At 39.2% G+C, this 13,880-nt stretch overlaps 1 protein-coding gene across 1 annotated transcript in view; it reads left to right on the forward strand.

The window, feature by feature from the left end:
* MAN2A1 (mannosidase alpha class 2A member 1) overlaps window positions 1-13,880 on the forward strand; it is a 167,577-nt gene that overhangs the window by 33,593 nt on the left and 120,104 nt on the right. The window lies entirely within an intron of this gene.

A 13,880-nucleotide genomic window follows, 5' to 3' on the forward strand; every position in this document is an offset into this window, starting at 1 on the left:
TACATGTCTCTTTTTGAATTATGGTTTTCTCAGGGTATATGCCCAGTAGTGGGATTGCTGGGTCATATGGTAGTTCTATTTGTAGTTTTTTAAGGAACCTCCATACCGTTCTCCATAGTGGCTGTACCAATTCACATTCCCACCAGCAGTGCAAGAGTGTTCCCTTTTTTCCACACCCTCTCCAGCATTTATTGTTTCTAGATTTTTTGATGATGGCCATTCTGACTGGTGTGAGATGATATCTCATTGTAGTTTTGATTTGCATTTCTCTAATGAGTAAAGATGTTGAGCATCCTTTCATGTGTTTGTTGGCTGTCTGTATATCTTCTGTGGAGAAATGTCTATTTAGGTCTTCTGCCCATTTTTGGATTGGGTTCTTTGTTTTTTTGCTATTGAGCTGCATGAGCTGCATATAAATTTTGGAGATTATCCTTTGTCAGTTGCTTCATTTGCAAATATTTTCTCCCATTCTGAGGGTTGTCTTTTGGTCTTGTTTATGGTTTCCTTTGCTGTGCAAAAGCTTTGAAGTTTCATTAGGTCCCATGTGTTTATTTTTGTCTTTATTTCCATTTCTCTAGGAGGTGGGTCAAAAAGGATCTTGTTGTGATTTATGTCATAGAGTGTTCTGCCTATGTTTTCCTCTAGGAGTTTGATAGTGTCTGGCCTTACATTTAGGTCTTTAATCCATTTTGAGCTTATTTTTGTGTATGGTGTTAGGGAGTGATCTAATCTCATACTTTTACATGTCCCTGTCCAGTTTTCCCAGCACCACTTATTGAAGAGACTGTCCTTTCTCCACTGTACATTCCTGTCTCCTTTATCAAAGATAAGGTGACCATATGTCCGTGGGTTTATCTCTGGGTTTTCTATCCTGTTCCATTGATCTATCTTTCTGTTTTTGTGCCAGTACCATACTGTCTTGATTACTGTAGCTTTGTAGTATAGTCTGAAGTCAGGGAGCCTGATTCCTCCAGCTCCATTTTTCGCTCTCAAGATTGCTTTGGCTATTCGGGGTCTTTTGTGTTTCCATACAAATTGTGAAATTTTTTGTTCTAGCTCTGTGAAAAATGCCAGTGGTAGTTTGATAGGGATTGCATTGAATCTGTAGATTGCTTTGGGTAGTAGAGTCATTTTCACAATGTTGATTCTTCCAATCCAAGAACATGGTACATCTCTCCATCTATTTGTATCATCTTTAATTTCTTTCATCAGTGTCTTATAATTTTCTGCATACAGGTCTTTTGTCTCCTTAGGTAGTTTTATTCCTAGATATTTTATTCTTTTTGTTGCAATGGTAAATGGGAGTGTTTCCTTGATTTCACTTTCAGATTTTTCATCATTAGTATATAGGAATGCCAGAGATTTCTGTGCATTAATTTTGTATCCTGCAACTTTACCAAATTCATTGATTAGCTCTAGTAGTTTTCTGGTAGCATCTTTAGGATTCTCTATGTATAGTATCATGTCATCTGCAAACAGTGACAGCTTTACTTCTTCTTTTCCGATTTGGATTCCTTTTATTTCCTTTTCTTCTCTGATTGCTGTGGCTAAAACTTCCAAAACTATGTTGAATAAGAGTGGTGAGAGTGGGCAACCTTGTCTTGTTCCTGATCTTAGTGGAAATGGTTTCAATTTTTCACCATTGAGGACGATGCTGGCTGTGGGTTTGTCATATATGGCCTTTATTATGTTGAGGAAAGTTCCCTCTATGCCTACTTTCTGCAGGGTTTTTATCATAAATGGGTGTTGAATTTTGTCAAAAGCTTTCTCTGCATCTATTGAGATGATCATATGGTTTTTCTCCTTCAGTTTGTTAATATGGTGTATCACGTTGATTGATTTGCGTATATTGAAGAATCCTTGCATTCCTGGAATAAACCCCACTTGATCATGGTGTATGATCCTTTTAATGTGCTGTTGGATTCTGTTTGCTAGTATTTTGTTGAGGATTTTTGCATCTATGTTCATCAGTGATATTGGCCTGTAGTTTTCTTTCTTTGTGACATCCTTGTCTGGTTTTGGTATCAAGGTGATGGTGGCCTCGTAGAATGAGTTTGGGAGTGTTCCTCCCTCTGCTATATTTTGGAAGAGTTTGAGAAGGATAGGTGTTAGCTCTTCTCTAAATGCTTGATAGAATTCGCCTGTGAAGCCATCTGGTCCTGGGCTTTTGTTTGTTGGAAGATTTTTGATCACAGTTTCAATTTCAGTGCTTGTGATTGGTCTGTTCATATTTTCTATTTCTTCCTGATTCCGTCTTGGCAGGTTGTGCATTTCTAAGAATTTGTCCATTTCTTCCAGGTTGTCCATTTTATTGGCATAGAGTTGCTTATAGTAATCTCTCATGATCTTTTGTATTTCTGCAGTGTCAGTTGTTACTTCTCCTTTTTCATTTCTAATTCTATTGATTTGAGTCTTCTCCCTTTTTTTCTTGATGAGTCTGGCTAATGGTTTATCAATTTTGTTTATCTTCTCAAAGAACCAGCTTTTAGTTTTATTGATCTTTGCTATCGTTTCCTTCATTTCTTTTTCATTGATTTCTGATCTGATTTTTATGATTTCTTTCCTTCTGCTAACTTTGGGATGTTTTTGTTCTTCTTTCTCTAATTGCTTTAGGTGCAAGGTTAGGTTGTTTATTCGAGATGTTTCCTGTTTCTTAAGGTGGGATTGTATTGCCATAAACTTCCCTCTTAGAACTGCTTTTGCTGCATCCCATAGGTTTTGGGTCGTCGTGTCTCCATTGTCATTTGTTTCTAGGTATTTTTTAATTTCCTCTTTGATTTCTTCAGTGATCACTTCGTTATTAAGTAGTGTATTGTTTAGCCTCCATGTGTTTGTATGTTTTACAGCTCTTTTCCTGTAATTGATATCTAGTCTCATAGCATTGTGGTCGGAAAAGATACTTGATACAATTTCAATTTTCTTAAATTTACCAAGGCTTGATTTGTGACCCGAGATATAATCTATCCTGGAGAATGTTCCATGAGCACTTGAGAAAAATGTGTATTCTGTTGTTTTTGGATGGAATGTCCTATAAATATCAATTAAGTCCATCTTGTTTAATGTATCATTTAAAGCTTGTGTTTCCTTATTTATTTTCATTTTGGATGACCTGTCCATTGGTGAAAGTGGGGTGTTAAAGTCCCCTACTATGATTGTGTTACTGTCGATTTCTCCTTTTATGGCTGTTAATATTTCCCTTATGTATTGAGGTGCTCCTATGTTTGGTGCATAAATATTTACAATTGTTATATCTTCTTCTTGGATTGATCCCTTGATCATTATGTAGTGTCCTTCTTTGTCTCTTCTAGTAGTCTTTATTTTAAAGTCTATTTTGTCTGATATGAGAATTGCTACTGCAGCTTTCTTTTGCTTTCCATTTGCATGGAATATCTTTTTCCATCCCCTTACTTTCAGTCTGTATGTGTCTCTAGGTCTGAAGTGGGTCTCTTGTAGACAGCATATATATGGGTCTTGTTTTTGTATCCATTCAGCCAGTCTGTGTCTTTTGGTGGGAGCATTTAGTCCATTTACATTTAAGGTAATTATTGATATGTATGTTCCTATTCCCATTTTCTTAATTGTTTTGGGTTCGTTATTGTAGTTCTTTTCCTTCTGTTGTGTTTCTTGCCTAGAGAAGTTCCTTTAGCATTTGTTGTAAAGCTGGTTTGGTGGTGCTGAACTCTCTCAGCTTTTGCTTGTCTGTAAACGTTTTAATTTCTCCATCAAATCTGAATGAGATCCTTGCTGGGTAGAGTAATCTTGGTTGCAGGTTTTTCTCCTTCATCACTTTAATTATGTCCTGCCACTCCCTTCTGGCTTGTAGAGTTTCTGCTGAGAGATCAGCTGTTATCCTGATGGGGATTCCCTTGTGTGTTATTTGTTGTTTTTGCCTTGCTGCTTTTAATATGATTTCTTTGTGTTTAATTTTTGACAGTTTGATTAATATGTGTCTTGGTGTATTTCTCCTTGGATTTATTCTGTATGGGACTCTCTGTGCCTCCTGGACTTGATTAACTATTTCCTTTCCCATATTAGGGAAGTTTTCAACTATAATCTCTTCAAATATTTTCTCAGTCCCTTTCTTTTTCTCTTCTTCTGGAACCCCTATAATTCGAATGTTGGTGCGTTTAATGTTTTCCCAGAGGTCTCTGAGACTGTCCTCTGTTCTTTTCATTCTTTTTTCTTTATTTTGCTGTGCAGCAGTTATTTCCACTATTTTATATTCCAGGTCACTTATCCGTTCTTCTGCCTCAGTTATTCTGCTATTGATCCCATCTAGAGTATTTTTTATTTCATTTATTGTGTTTTTAATCGATGCTTGATTCATCTTTTGTTCTTCTAGGTCCTTGTTAACTGTTTCTTGCATTTTGTCTATTCTATTTCCAAGATTTTGGATCATCTTTACCATCATTATTCTGAATTCTTTTTCAGATAGACTGCCTATTACCTCTTCATTTGTTAGGTCTGGTGGGTTTTTATCTTGCTCCTTCTCCTGCTGTGTGTTTTTCTGTCTTCTCATTTTGCTTATGTTACTGTGTTTGGGGTCTCCTTTTTGCAGGCTGCAGGTTCGTAGTTCCCGTTGTTTTTGGTGTCTGTCCCCAGTGGCTAAGGTTGGTTTAGTGGGTTGTGTAGGCTTCTTGGTGGAGGGGACTACTGCCTGTGTTCTGGTGGATGAGGCTGGATCTTGTCTTTCTGGTGGGCAGGTCCACGTTTGGTGGTGTGTTTTGGGGTGTCTGCGGACTTTTTATGATTTTAGGCCACCTCTCTGCTAATGGGTGGCGTTGTGTTCCTGTCTTGCTAGTTGTTTGGCATAGGGTGTCCAGCAGTATAGCTTGCTGGTCGTTGAGTGAAGCTGGGTGCTGCTGTTGAGATGGAGATCTCTGGAAGATTTTCGCCGTTTGATATTGTGTGGAGCTGGGAGGTCTCTTGTGGACCAGTGTCCTGAAGTTGGCTCTCCCACCTCAGAGGCACAGCACTGACTCCTGGCTCCTCAATTTGGGATGATTTGTTGTCTATTCATGTATTCCACAGATGCAGGGTACATGAAGTTGATTGTGGAGCTTTAATCCGCTGCTTCTGAGGCTGCTGGGAGAGGTTTCCCTTTCTCTTCTTTGTTCTCACAGCTCCTGGGTCTCAGCTTTGGATTTGGCCCCGCCTCTGCGTGTAGGTCGCCAGAGGGCGTCTGTTCTTCGCTCAGACAGGACAGGGTTAAAGGAGCAGCCTCTTCGGGGACTCTGGCTCACTCAGGTCGGGCGGGAGGGAGGGGGACGGAGTGCGGGGCGAGCCTGCAGCGGCAGAGGTCGGCGTGACGTTGCACCAGCCCGAGGCGCGCCGTGCGTTCTCCCAGGGAAGCCGCCCCTGGATCCCGGGACCCCGGCAGTGGCAGGCTGCACAGGCTCCCGGAAGGGCGGTGTGGACAGTGACCTGCGCTCGCACACAGGCTTCTTGGCGGCGGCAGCAGCAGCCCCAGCGTCCCACGCCCGTCTCTGGGCTCCGCGCTTTCAGCCGCGACTCGTGCCCGTCTCTGGGCTCCGCGCTTTCAGCCGCGACTCGCGCCCGTCTCTGGAGCTCCTTTACGCGGCGCTCTTAATCCCCTCTCCTCGCGCACCAGGAAACCAAGAGGGAAGAAAAAGTCTCCTGCCTCTTCGGCAGCTCCAGAGTTTTCCCGAATTCCCTCCCGGCTAGCTGTGGCACATTAGCCCCCTTCAGGCTGAGTTCTCGCCGCCAGCCCCAGTCCTCTCCCTGCGCTCTGACCGAAGCCCGAGCCTCAGCTCCAGCGCCGCCCGCCCCGGCGGGGGAGCAGACAATCCTCTCGGGCTGGTGAGTGCCGCTCGGCACCGCTCCTCTGTGCGGGAATCTCTCCGCTTTGCCCTACCCAGGTATGTGGGGAGTTTCTTGCCTTTTGGGAGGTCTGGGGTCTTCTGCCAGCGTTCAGTAGGTGTTCTGTAGGAGTTGTTCCACGTGTAGCTGTATTTCTGGTGTATCCGTGGGGAGGAAGGTGATCTCCGCGTCTTACTCTTCCAGGCCCAGAGTATTTTAATGAGAATCTGATATAACCCACTTCTCAAATATTTGAGACGTTATTCTCTGACTTTTCACAATAACATATTTATTTTATATGTAGTTGTGTTCTCATTTTATCAATTTATGAGCCATTCAAGGATAATACTTGTATAGTATGAAATAGGAATAAACACAAGAAGGTCTTAGCTTTGGGAGGTGAAAAGGTACATGTATTTAAGGCACTGATAGTTCATTTTAGTTACTTCTTACATACTGTGTGGGAGAATTATTTCATGTCCATATACTCTATGTTAGAAAATGCAGAGTGCTCATGGAAAAGTTTGTATCTTTAAAATGTATAAACAGTATAAAGTGGTTAAGAGCCTTGATGTTAAGCAGACATGAGAGTGAGTCCCAATACCAACAGTGTTAAACAACTTTAGGCCAGCTTCTTAACATGACAGTAAGTTTTTCCCCAGGTGGAATCAGGCTAAAGTACTTACTTCATAGGGTTAAATGTTAAAGGTATGTTACACAGCCCTAGAGCAACTGCTATCATTATCATTAATGTTATTAATCTTTCATATGACAACTTTTGTTATTTACTGGGGCCAGAGATTTTCCCCCCAAGGTAAAGGGAAGTTGCTAAAATGATGATGGGAAATATGATTTGATGTTTATCTCTGTTAAGTGTGAGGACACAGGCACTGAGTAAATGCCCAGTGAATTAAGTTGCAGGATTTTTTTTTGGAATATACTTCCAAAGACCTCTTTTGAAAGACTTACTTTTGCTTCTATTTGTTATTTTTCTCAATTTTATTATTACTATCAGGGGCACCATATTCATTTACTACTTTGAAGGTTTTTTTCTTTATTCCCAATTTTCAATTTTGTCATATTTATATTCTTTTCAACTAGTTTATTGTTATGTATTTCTTTCTGTTTCTAAGACAATAGAACTTGTTACTTTATGTCCGGACAAATGATTTGGTGAAGCTTTGTGTGTGTGTGTGTGTGTGTGTGTGTGTGTGTTCACATGCACCCTGCTTTTGGGTGTGAGAGATAGTCTGGGAGATAGAGCTTGGATGCTGAAATGTTTGAATTTCCAGTATACTTCAATATTTAGTATGCACAGAGGTATAATATATGTGAAATCAATATTGTTCTGGAAATTTGTGATGAGCAGTTACTACACATCAGCTTCTGACTTGGTTTCCTTGTCTTTGGTCCTAATGTCTTTATCTTTTCCTAAAAACCCCTGTTAGTCTTATTAACTTTTTCTCTTATATGTTTTATATCATCTTCCTCCTTAATCTTAGCCTTTCCCTTCAAATAAAAACTCAGGGTTGCCTGGGCATTGAATAAAGGCTACAGAGATTTGGAGCCAGGCAGAATGAAGCAGACCTTCTGGTGTCCTTGGGCTTATTTATCTATAAAATGTAGAAAATTGTGTATCTATAAAACAGAGGTCATGTAGTGGACAAGAATTAGTTATAAAGTAAGTACAAAAGGTGATGAAAATCACATCTAATAAAAATTCCTTTTGCTACTTATCCACTTGAGCACCAGATTAAATAGTACATTTGCATTTAGGGGACACATGAAAAAACACAGTCTTTGTTTATATCTGGACTCACTGAGTGAGGTGAGGTGAGTTGCTCACACTTTACATGTGGGATCTGAGACTTGCCTGTAGGACTGTAGATTTTTTTTCCTGTAAATCTCATTTACTCTGAAATAGTCCCTCATTGAGTGAGATAGTGGCAGAGCCACTTTTATTATTTAAATTGTTCTCTCCTCCTCTTTTCTCTGCCAATCATGTATCGTTTAATTCTTGTCACTTAATTGGGTATGTGATGTGATTCCATTGTATACTATTCCTTGTAGGCTTATAAATACACTTAGCAGTGTGTTTTACAAAGAACTTCTAATGCAAACCCAACTCTCCTCCCTTTTTGATTTTTTTTTTTTTTTTTTTTTTTTTTTTTTTTTTGCGGTATGCGGGCCTCTCACTGTTGTGGCCTCCCCCGTTGCGGAGCACAGGCTCCGGACGCGCAGGCTCCGGACGCGCAGGCTCAGCGGCCATGGCTCACGGGCCCAGCCGCTCCGCGGCATATGGGATCCTCCCAGACCGGGGCACGAACCCGTATCCCCTGCATCGGCAGGCGGACTCCCAACCACTTGCGCCACCAGGGAGGCCCTCTTTTTGATTTTTTACAGACCTTTATTATCCTTTCCTCTTTTCTGCCATCCTCAATTTCCATCAATCTCGTTTCTTGTTATTCTATAACGTGGGCTCTTAACTGAAATAATAAAATTTGTAGTTTACCAGGCAATGTGCCAAAGGTTTTATAAACATCTAATGTTCACAATAACTTTTGAAGGTTAGTGCCACTGTTCATGATGAAGGTATTACCAACTTGTCAAGGTTACACAGGCAGTAAGTGGCACCAGAATACTTCCCTGTTAGTTTACCTGGATCTCCCACCCAGATAAACTTGAGTGTCAGAAAACTTGTGTCTCGTTACACTCTGTCCTCATTGCCTAGCCCAGCACTTGGCATGTAGTAATCGCTAAATATATGTAAGGCCTTCACTGACCTGCCTCCGTGCCCTTTTCACACTGTGTACACACCCACCCCCCCACACACACACACACGCATTCATGCTTGCCTATAGGCACAAATATTAACTTCTGCTTGGTCTCCTTCCTGGAGTGTAAGCTCAATGAGCGCTCAAACTTTGTCTTATTAACCACTGGGGTGCTAATGCCTAGAACAGTAATCAGCACACAGTACAGACTCATTCAGTTAAATGAGTTAATGAACAAAGGAATGTGACTCTGCAGACTCAGATGAAACAGTTGACTTATTCTTTGGCCTATACGTTTAACTTCCCTCCTTCACTTCTTCCTGCTGTCTCCTTATTTCCATTCCTTTAAAAAATAGCTTATTTAAAATGTACTTTTAAATACCAGTAACAGACGATATTAAGCTCTTAAAGGGCAGGGACTGCCTCTGCCCTTTAGACTTTGTTTGCATTAAGCTTCCTTCCTGTTGCAGTTAGTATGTTGTTTTGTGAGAAGACATTATGAATAACTGTTCCTGACTGTAATAAGTGAATCTGTCCGTTGGTATCCTAGCGACCACAGTTGAATCTTTTTGTCTTAGTGAAAGATGTTAATGACCCTTACCCTCAGGCTCTTCTCCACTTGAGACAAAAATAATGGTCAGAAACAGACCTTTTAAAACTAAAGTAATTTTTGCTATCAAGCAAAATGCTAGAGAAGAACCTGACTTTTCTTAATAATTTTCACTGCTCCTTAACAAGAGTAGAATTTAGATAAACTAAATTATTCTGTGAAAAACTGAATCACTCAGGTCATGAAAAACCACTCTTTCAGTAGAGAAGAAGAGATAAGTATGTACACATACATTCCAAGTCAAAGTGTGACTCTGTTGGGAAATCTTTGTATAATACTCCTAAATGAATGTGCAATTAAGGCAGTTTACTTTCTAAATGAAATTTATAGAGATTTGTTTCCATTTTCTGCCGCAACAATTTAAAACAAACTTTAGCTCAGTAGTTTATCAGTGAAGTGTTGTCTTTTGGGGATAGAGTTTAGAAGATTCCTATATTTAGTCACCGTACTTAAAAAATTATGTTGCTGTATTTTTATATGTGGAGATATTTTTCTTTTGGGATCAAATTGGAAAGATAAATTTCAAATTATATTTGTATATTAATAAAATTCCTAATTATGTCTTCTTCCAGTCCATAAGGACATGTAACAATTATCATATAATATTTTACATGGTTTATATGAGATAAAACAAAGTTGGAAAGGAATTGTTAAGTAAATACTGATAATTTTGTACCGTTATGCTTTTGAAAAGTTTTGAATCATAGACCATGAAATTAAATGTTAGTTGATTGATACATGTTCATGTTGTATTTAATAATAAGCTGATTAAAACACAGTTACAGCACCTTTGTATCTACAATCCTAATTCTTTGCTTCCCACTAGTTAAACTGCTGAAATATTTAGTTAATTTTCCTTCAAAGAAATTACAGTGTGTAGAGAGAAGATAAGGTATACTAAATGAAAAATTGGACAGCATATTGTTAGTTAAGCAATTTGTAAAATGAGTGTTAGAAAATAATCCCCCGTGTGGTATGACTCCAAAACAGAAGGAAGACCTAGGCCCAAGAGTCACGATGGAAAATAATTTTCTTTCATGCATTTGCAGTTCTTCTGCAGAATTTTTATTGACTCGATTGAGTGATTAGGATTTTCAGCCTTTTTTTTTTTTTGAAAATTAAGAGAACAGATTTTTGCATTTAGTATTATATGATAATTTGAAATGAATTTGTTTATGTATCCTTAATCTTAAAAAGTTTGTGAAAAAGAACAAAAACATGTGAGGACATCACAGTGTAATGTTATTTCACAGCTTTTCTGTTCAAATACTGTTAAGCACAGTCAGAAGAAACCAGTTCTGGCCAGCCATGGTTGAGTACTGCGCATGTAGGTGAAAGGCAGTGGGGACAGAACTCAGGCTGCCAAAGGAACCTGCCTAGTGGAATGAGATGGTCAGGAGAAGGAGAACTTTGTATGCAGGCACAGTTTGGGGAGTATATTTTTCTGTTTAGTTATTGTGGGATAAAGCGAGTTCTTTGGTTTTGGCTACTGTGATGGGAAATTTGTGTTTCTGGAGCTAAGATACTATGACATTCATTGTCCGTCCTGCCTCAGGCCGTGTTTGGTGTGTTACTTCATGGAATCTGTCCTGCAACCCTGAGAAGTGGTAAATTTAAACCCCATTTACCAGGTGAGGACAGTAAGGTTAGAGGAAATGTAGTTATTTGTTCCAGGTCAGTCAGTCATAAATAAATGGGCAGAGGAGTGAACTGGATCTCAGATTTACCTGATTCTAAGATCCACGTTCTTTCCATTTTCTCTACTGCCACTTAAGATACTTTATTTCGTTCAAATGATGCTAGTATTTCTTTTCTTCTTGCTTTATGGGCATTAGCTAATTTATTAGCACATTTATCTGAACTTTGGGTTGTTAATAGAGTTGCCAGATTTAGCTGGGGAAAAAAAAACAGGCTGCTCAGTTAAATTTAAATTTCCTATAAACAATGAATAATTTTTTTACATGTGTTGCAAATATCGTATGGGACGCACTTATACTAAACATTTATTATTTATCTGAAGTTCAAATTTAACCTGGCATCCTGTATTTTATCGGGCAATCTTAATTGTTAAGAAATTGTGGCATTTAAAAGTTAAATATTTACATGGCTCTTTAGGGTTGTCTTTTTTTTTTTTTTTTTTTTTTGTGGTACGCAGGCATCTCACTGTTGTGGTCTCTCCTGTTTTGGAGCACGGGCTCTGGACACGCAGGCTCAGCGGCCATGGCTCACGGGCCTAGCCGCTCCGCAGCATGTGGGATATTCCCGGGCCAGGGCACGAACCCGTGTCCCCTGCATCGGCAGGCGGACTCTCAACCACTGCGCCACCAGGGAAGCCCTAAGGTTGTCTTTTTAAGAGATCTCTAGAATTGGTGTATTGATGTTCCTTTTTAGAGGGAAAAAGTCTGATTGTTTGGGCTCTTACTGGACTGTATTCTTTAGGAGCACAAATGTCAGGTAGTGCCTAAGAGATGTAGGTGATCATTAAACATTTCCCGATTCCCCTATTTTGATTACTTTTGTCTGTCATCAATCCTGGGTGCATCAGAGCTCACCAGTATGCTGGTTACACAAATAATTGCTGGCACTATAGGAATTTACTATGTTCCAGGCGCTGTTCTAGGTATTTTACATGTGTTGAATCCATCACTCCTCTCAGCAACTTTATGACAAAAAATCCTGTTTTTACCCTCATTTCGCAGATAAGAAAACTGAGGCAGAAGAGAGGATAAGTAATGTGTCAGTGGCAGGGCTGGGTTTGAACCTAAGCCATCTGGTTCTGGAATCAGAACTTGTAACCATTAAATATTGCCTCTTGCAGGTAATACTTCTGAACCCATAGGAGAGCTTTTAGGAAGAAAGTCTTCTCAGTTTTTCCAAGCCAAATGTTATCTACTTTAGTATTATTAATCTCGTAAAACATTTTAGTAACTCTCTTGCAAAAGTAGATTCCTCATTGCACTGTTTCCTATCCTTTTTTTCTTCTCTTCTATCCTTATTAAAACAGATGTCTTTGTCCTTAAATACTAAATTAGTACATGAAATGGTGAGTGGTTTTCCTCATTGCTACATATTTTACAATTAGAAAGTGATTGAGAAGCCATATTTTCCAGCTTTTAAATGGTTTCTTCTAGAAGCTTTGATTATTTGCCCAGTATTGGCTTACTCATAAGGCTAAGTACATCGACTCCTCACATATCCTAAGAGTAATGCCTCAAAGGAATATACATGTCTCTCATATTATAGACAACGAAACTCTGTTTGGAGAGGACTTATTAGGCCTGAAGTGTCCTCATTTGGTGTGAGTAGATACTCATGGATGAAATTCTTAACAAGAGAGAGAAGTAACTTTAGCACAGACTTAGAAAATATTTTGGAGGTTGATCTCACAATTGCAGGTGTCAGGTATCAAGGTATGCAGGTCTTTTAAAGGGCATTTAGAAAAGCAGTACAGTAAGAGGTCACATTTGGCCATTATACATATACAGCTGCGGGGTGAACAAAACCCCAGCTGTCCTAATAGTAATGCAAATAGGTTCTTGTGGTGTGGGATAGAATTTCCAGTGACAGCATCTTACATGGGTTCAAAAAAAATGCTGTATCTCAAAACAAGTTAATGGAAGTGAAGCTGATATGCTTTAAAAACTATTAGATGACACTGAATCACCTGGCAAAAAGGTTGGGTTATTTTGAAAATCTGAGTTTAAAAGCATTTAGAGGAATCAGCATTTAGAGGAATCAGCAGGTTTGCAGGTTTCCAAAGACTCAGCTTCATCTTTGATTCTCCCTCTACTCTCTTCTGGAAACTTAAGTCAATTAGTAAACGCACTTCATTTTGCCTCCTTGGCCTCTTATTTCCCTCTGTTTGTTTCTACTGCGATCCGTTACCATATTTTAGCAGAATTATTGCAGTGACCTCATTTCCTGTTTTTCTTCTACTTTACCTTGTTAGTCTATCCTTTATACTCACAGTCCAGTTATTTTTGAAAACACAGCTCAGAATACCTTAACTTCCTTCCTTCTAAGTTCTTGGCGAGAAACAAGGATCGTTTAGAAGGTTTCTGTGATCTGACCCCCTACTTCTATTTATCTCACCATGCTCCCACCATGTAATCTGCGGTGCAGCCATACACAACTGCCTTCTGCTACCTGAAACTGACACACAATTTCATGGCTTAGTGTCTTTTCCATATCCTCTTCCATATTTGGAACTTCCACCTTTTCTCTCTAACCAGATGACATCTAATTTAAGAATCTCTCTTCTGTCCTCTGGTAGGAATTTACCATTTCTTTATTCCCACGGCATTTGGTTCATACGTTCACTGTAGAATCTGTTTTCATTTAGCTTAGCTTTATCGTTTTGCCCTTATTAGATGCTTGGTTTGTGTTTGAACGAATAAACCAGAACAGAATGTTAATTAAAACTCTTCCACAGTTTATAAAGGGGGTAAATAAGCTCATTTTATAATAGAAATGTTGGAATTAAAATTAATCAGCATGTGAGTTATGGTAATACCAATTAAAGTTGTATGTGACCTCTTAAGTGTAAGATAGGATGTTGCAGTCGAATATTGAAGGGTTTGACAAGTGATGGAAGAAGCTGTTGATCATTTGTCCATGTAGAATAACTTAATTACTAAAATAAAGGAGATTTTTTAATGAACTCTACTTGTATTTTT

Source organism: Mesoplodon densirostris, chromosome 3 (genome assembly GCF_025265405.1).
Source record: "Mesoplodon densirostris isolate mMesDen1 chromosome 3, mMesDen1 primary haplotype, whole genome shotgun sequence".
Classification (NCBI taxonomy): domain Eukaryota; kingdom Metazoa; phylum Chordata; class Mammalia; order Artiodactyla; family Ziphiidae; genus Mesoplodon; species Mesoplodon densirostris.